This window comes from Schistocerca gregaria, chromosome 1 (assembly GCF_023897955.1).
Source record: "Schistocerca gregaria isolate iqSchGreg1 chromosome 1, iqSchGreg1.2, whole genome shotgun sequence".
In the NCBI taxonomy this organism is placed as follows: Eukaryota; Metazoa; Arthropoda; class Insecta; order Orthoptera; family Acrididae; genus Schistocerca; species Schistocerca gregaria.
The window spans coordinates 466,047,719-466,054,984 of NC_064920.1; the positions used below are offsets into that span (position 1 = coordinate 466,047,719).

General features: G+C 40.0%; 1 non-coding gene across 1 annotated transcript; it reads right to left on the minus strand.

Moving 5' to 3' along the window:
• Positions 1–976: 976 nt before the first annotated feature.
• Trnat-ugu (transfer RNA threonine (anticodon UGU)) lies at positions 977–1,051 on the minus strand. The gene has a single exon. It is a non-coding gene; the product is annotated as a tRNA-Thr (tRNA).
• Positions 1,052–7,266: the final 6,215 nt, after the last annotated feature.

A 7,266-nucleotide genomic window follows, 5' to 3' on the forward strand; every position in this document is an offset into this window, starting at 1 on the left:
AATTAGAAAGACAAGAAACCAGAAGGTATAGATGAAGTTCCAGTCTGTTCTACAGAGTTACGTGGTTTTGTCCAACGCTTTTGACTTAGTTGACTGTCAAATGCTACTAAACAAGGTACAAGTGCTAGATGTCAGAGGAATAGTGAATGAGTCTGCCTTACCTGTAAAACAGGTGCAAAAGGACAGATAGTTCACACAACAGCAGATCCAGATAGTGACAGACATGGAAAAGAAGTTCTTTTTCTGATGACAGCAATATCACAGCAACTGATAAAATACAAGAGCCCTTATTAGAGAAATCAAATCAAACCCTCAAGGATGTTTATGACTGGGCAGTAAATAATGAACGACCACTGGTCATAAAGAAAACAAACACTGTCCTCTTCAGCACAAAGAGGAGAAACAATTTAGGTACATTATGCTTAGATTATGTGTATGTAGACTGTGTAACAAACGTTAACCTTACAGTGGTGATATTTATTGTCAATTATGGAATGAACACTAAAGGATACAAGCAAACAGAATGGCATTGGAATGTTATATTCTTAGCGTTTGTCATCAGTTTTGTGATGGACACGCCATACCTACACTCAGTTCTCAACTATGGGATTCCTTTCCGGGGATTGAAGGCACAAAATGTGAACACAATTTTCAGACTCAATGGCCACAAGAATAGTAACTATAAGTAATAATTGAGGTCACTGTAAAGCGTTGTTTAAAACACTGGACATCCTTACTTCTGAAAGTAAGTACTTGTGACAGTGTATGCTGTCTGTCAGAGAAAACATTACTAAGTATTTCACTAATAGTTCTAAGGAGCAAGAGCCAATTTGGACTTAGGACTAGCACGGACAACAACAAAAAATCCGAAACTCCATTTCCTATCAGGGAATAATATAGTGAAACGATAATTAAATGGACACCCTAGCTGCAAACAGGTGTTGATGTGCTTCATTAGAGACATGTTGAAAATGTGTGCCCCAACCGGGACTCGAACCCGGGATCTCCTGCTTACATGGCAGATGCTCTATCCATATGAGCCACCGAGGGCACAGAGAATAGCGTGACTACATTCGTAGTGCGCCTAGTGGTGTGGACATGTTTGGAATGTGGGTCTCACGGGGAATGTGCAAGGGATAAGTCCCTGCAGTCACGCTATCCTCTGTGCCCTCGGTGGCTCAGATGGATGGAGCATCTGCCATGTAAGCAGGAGATCCTGGGTTCGAGTCCCGGTCGGGGCACACATTTTCAACATGTCCCTAATGAAGTACATCAACGCCTGTTTGCAGCTAGGCTGTCCATTTAATTATCATTTCATTTCTAGCAAAGTTGCATGGTCTTCTACGGTAACTGTTCTTTTGGGAACAGATACTATCGTCATGTATAGAATAAAATAGTCTAACATATTTCCCAAGCAAATGAAAGAGATTTCTAAAACACATATATTCAAAAACGCATCTGAAACATTCTTTGCAAGTAATGCATACTACACAGTGGCAGAAGCTAACTTAGCACCCACTGCTTCACATGTAGACTGTATGGCAGTCTGCACAGATATTTCTGTTTTGCTTTAATGTAATTTTCATGTTGTTCATGAACTGAAAAGTCACCTATACTTTTCACACTAATTAAGGCCATGCATGATGTTTTCCACATGTACTTCTGACCAAAATGCTGTATGGTAGCTACAGTCTGCAGTTTTTGTAAATCCTACCTTTAGAGTTCTTGGGGTGATACTTCCATAGAAATTTTCGTTCCATAACAACTATTATTTTATTTCAAAGCAAGAACTCAGATATCAGTTTTCATATGTATAGCTTTAAAAATGCTTTCGCTTTCATCCCCTTAGGGGTTAAATTATCCGAAAACATTGAAACACAATTTTTATATTTCTGACTGGGCTGTCTGACTCATTTTCGTACATACATATTTAAAAATTATTTTTTATTTCCTTAATACTGATTTATTAAAAAAAAGTTCACTCAATGTTTCACACTTTATAGGGTTAAAGTTTTAAAAAAATGCTGAAAAACATATTTGTTTATTTCCGTCCAAGAAAATAAACACCATTTTTCTAGTTTGAAAATTTCCTTAGTACAGACACATTTTCAAACACCCTTTCGCCCTTGGTTCTCTCCCTTAGGGATGGAATATAAAAATGTCTTCTTAAATGATGCCTAAGGTATAAGATCAAATCCCTCTCCAAGTTTCTATCCTTAGCAGTTTGGGCTGGACAATGATGAATCAGTCAGGACATTTCATTTTATACAGGGTGGTCCATTGATCGTGGCCAGGCCAAATTTCTCATGAAATAAGCACCAAACAAACAAGATACACAGAACAATACTCATCTAGCTTTCGGGGGGGGGGGGGGGGGGGGGGAACAAGATGGCGCTATTGTTGGCTGCTAGATGGCGCTGCTATAGGTCAAATGGATATTAACTGCGTTTTTTAAAATAGGGAACCCCATTATTTATTACATATTCGTGTACTACATAAAGAAATAGGAATGTTTTAGTTGGACCACTTTTTTCACTTTGTGATAGATGGCGCTGTAATAGTCACAAACATATGGCTCACAATTTTAAACGAACAGTTGGCAACAGGTAGGTTTTTTAAATAAAAATAGAGAACGTAGGTATGTTTGAACATTTTGTTTCAGTTGTTTCAATGTGATGCATATACCTTTGTGAATTTATCATTTCTGAGAACGCATGCTGTTATAGTGTGATTACCTGTATATACAACATTAATGCAATAAATACTCAAAATGATGTCCATCAACCTCAATGCATTTGACAATACATGTAATGACATTCCTCTCAACACTGAGTAGTTTGCCTTCCGTAATGTTCGCACATGCATTGACAATGTGCTGATGCATGTTGTCAGGCATTGTTGGTGGATCACGATAGGAAATATCCTTCAATTTTCCCCACAGAAAAAAATCCGGGGACGTCAGATATGGTGAACGTGCAGGCCTTGGTATGTTGCTTCGATGACCAATCCACCTGTCATGAAATATGCTATTCAATACTGCTTCAACCACATTTGAGATGTGTGCTGGACATCAATCATGTTGGAAGTACATCGCCATTCTGTCATGCAGTGAAAGATCTTGTAGTAACATCATTAGCACATTATGTAGGAAATCAGCATACATTGCACCATTTAGATTGCCATTGATAAAATGGGGGCCAATTATCCTTCCGCCCATAATGCCACACCATACATTAACCAACCAAGGTTGCTGATGTTCCACTTGTCGCAGCCATCATGGATTTTCCGTTGCCCAATAGTGCATATTATGCTGGCTTATGTTACCGCTGTTGTTGAATAAAGCTTCTTCGCTAAATAGGATGCGTGCAAAAAATCTGTCATCGTCCCATAATTTCTCTTGTGCCCAGTGGCAGAACTGTGCACGACATTCAAAGTCATTGCCATGCAATTCCTGGTGCATAGAAATAAGCTGCGTGTGCAATCGATGTTGACGTAGCATTCTAAACACCGACATTTTTGAGACTCCCGATTCTCGTGCAATTTGTCTGCTTCTGATGCGTGGATTAGCCATGACAGTAGCTAAAATATCTATTTTGGCATCATCCTTTGTTGCAGATCGTGGTTGACATTTCACATGTGGATGAACACTTCCTGTTTCCTTAAGTAATGTAACTATCTGGCGAATGGTCCAGATGCTCGGTTGGTGTCATCCACAATACCGAGCAGCATACATAGCACATGCCTGTTGGACATTTTGATCACAGTATGATAGCCATGATATCCATTTGACCTATAGCAGCACCATCTAGTGGGCCAATCATAGCACCATCTGGTTTCCCCCTTCAAGCTAGACGAGTTTCGTTCTTCGTAGTTTTTTCATTTGATGCTTATTTCGTGAGGTATTTGGCCCAGTAACTATCAATGGACCACCCTACATATAGAGAGCAGCTAGGGTACCTGGCTTCACTGAGGGAGTTGATATGAGGCTATATGGTAGTTGAAACACGAGGTGCATTCAAGTTCTAAGGCCTCCGATTTTTTTTCTCCGGGCTCGACAGAGATAGAAACATGCGCATTATTTTAAAATGAGGCCGCGTTCATTGTCAATACGTCCCAGAGATGGCAGCACCGTATGGCAGATGGAATTTTACCGCCAGCGACGAGAATGAGAATTTTATCAAATACTTAAAATGGCGACGTTTTCTGTACTTGAACAGCGTGCAATCATTCGTTTTCTGAATTTGTGTGGTGTGAAACCAATTGAAATTCATTGACAGTTGAAGGAGACATGTGGTGATGGAGTTATGGATGTGTCGAAATTGCGTTCATGGGTGTGACAGTTTAATGAAGGCATAACATCATGTGACAACAAACCGAAACAACCTCGGGCTCGCACAAGCCGGTCTGACGACATGATCGAGAAAGTGTAGAGAATTGTTTTTGGGGATCGCCGAATGACTCTTGAATAGATTGCCTCCAGAGTTGGCATTTCTGTGGGTTCTGTGAACACAGTCCTGCATGGCGACCTGAAAATGCCAAAAGTGTCATCCAGGTGGGTGCCACGAATGCTGACAGACGACCACATGGCTGCCCGTGTGGCATGTTGCCAAGCAATGTTGACACGCAATGACAGCATGAATGAGACTTTCTTTTCATCGGTTGTGACAATGGATGAGACGTGGATGTCATTTTTCAATCCAGAAACAAAGTGCCAGTCAGCTCAATGGAAGCACACAGATTCACCACCACCAAAAAAATTTCAGGTAGCCGCCAGGGCTGAAAAAATGATGGTGTCCATGTTCTGGGACAGCGAGGGCGTAATCCTTACCCATTGCATTCCAAAGGGCATTACGGTAACAGGTGCATCCTACGAAAATGTTTTGAAGAACAAATTCCTTCCTGCACTGCAACAAAAACATCCGGGAAGGGCTGCGCTTTTGCTGTTTTACCAAGACAAGGCACCCGCACATCAAGCTAATATTACGCAACAGTTTCTTTGTGATAATAACTTTGAAGTGATTCCTCATGCTCCCTACTCACCTGACCTGGCTCCTAGTGACTTTTGGCTTTTTCCAACAATGAAAGATACTCTCCGTGGTCGCACATTTACCAGCTGTGCTGCTATTGCCTCAGCAATTTTCCAGTGGTCAAAACAGACTCCTAAAGAAGCCTTTGCCACTACCATGGAATCATGGCATCAGCGTTGTGAAAAATGTGTACGTCTGCAGGGTGATTACGTCGAGAAGTAACACCAGTTTCATCGATTTCGGGTGAGTATTTAATTAGAAAAAAAATCAGAGGCCTTAGAACTTGAATGCACCTCGTAAAAGAATTCTTCATTTTTCAATCCATTCATTTTGATGTTCTTGATTTCTCGACTTATCATGGCGCTCATTCTCATTTGTTGGGGACTTAAAGTGCTTCACACTCTTGGTCTGCTTCAGTTTTTCAATGTTCTTTTTGTTTTTGCCATTTTGTATCAGGACTGGTAAGATCTACTCCTCTTTTACATTTGGGCATTGTCTAAAATATAAATGAAATCAACTTTTCATTAACAGTTACATGAAGTACACTTTACACAATTTATTTTAGATTTATATGCGGTCACTCTACCATTTTGGCTACTCATGCTCACTGTTTGTTGTTAATCACTCAGTGCACTACTTTTCCGGTTCCTCCCTTTGTCACTGATAAGAAAATGACGTTCAGACCCATGACAGGTCTTGCTTTATATGAGTAGTTTCACCAGTGGCAAATTCCAGAACCTACCAGGAAGGCTTCAGATGGCCAGCAATGTTCCAGAACATTCCACAACATTTGAGTGTGTTCTGGAATATTCCACAATTATGGGAAGTTCTGGGATGTTCCTGGACATCCTGGAATCTTCCGAAATGTTCCAAACTATTCCAGAACATCCTGGATCACTTTTGAACATTCTGGAACACTCCAGAGTGCTGTGGAATGCTCTTGAATACAATTGAATGTTATAGACAGTTCTAGAGGGTGAAAGTGTCCACCACTTATATCTTAAAACGCACGCCCTCCATTTAAAAGTGGGAATCTTCTTCCAGGGCGGGGGATACCACACCATAGAATTCACTTGACAGTACAGGTATTCATTTCTGAGTTTTAGTGGTGTGCGCATAGTACCCTTGGTTTTGTAATATATATTGATTGATAATGAGAGGGGTAACTATAAGAGTCTGTGGCATTTTGGTCCGCATAGTATACTGCTCTTACAAGAAAATCGTGTCATGGCCTAAAGTCTTCTCATTTTCCTGAGTTCAACATTACACAGTACATGGGTGAATCCTGACTCATTTTTTCTCATGGACAGAGTGGAGGATAGAAGAGCAAACATGGGGAGTCATTAAATATATGTGGCCCTGGAGTCAGTTTTCTGAACAGACCGAAGCTAGAGCATAGCAGCATCTTCATGGCCCAGAAGTCATCAGTTGGTATTATCATGTGCAATGGTGAAGAGGAAGACTATCTTTTATATTATGAGTTATCTGAAGCAAATTGTGTGTAAATCAGAAACAGCATTATATACAGGGACCAACCAAATGAGGTACTGCAGCTGTTAAGATACTGATCTCATATTCAGGAGGATGGAGTTCACTCTGCCTGACCATCCTGTTGCTTGGATTTTCCATGGTTTCCACAATCACTTCTGATGGATGCTGAAATGGTTCCTTCATCAATACTGTGGCTGACTACCAGTCCTATCCTGAGAGAGCAATCTTATGAACTCTGTGTATATTTATATTCTGAGCTATTGTTTTTCATTGCATTACAATTCCTACATCATTGTGAGACAATTATTGGATGCATACAAATATAGAAAGAAATAAATAAAATACAAGATATAATGATTTCACAAATATTAAACTGGAAATAGCTAAAGATGTTGACTCAGTGAAGAGAAACAAATAATAGAAAGACACAAGATAAGTAATGACTAAACATTGCCCCCATCATTTCTCTTAAATATAAGCAACAAGTAAGTCACGGAAAAGAGCAACCTGAAGTTAACCAAGGAAATAATCCAGCATCAAAATTCTTCTGTTTCACCAGAATGTTCAGTCCCCTATCAAACGAAGTTAACAATATGGAAATTCTGTTACCAGATGAATTAAAAGACGCAGGCATGTTTTAGTAAGGTGTGTTACTTACTGTACACTGATAGTGAGCATGCATATTGGCACTTACAAAAACAGAGGACTTTAACACATTGTCAGATTTCTGTCAAAAAATCTTTTCTCA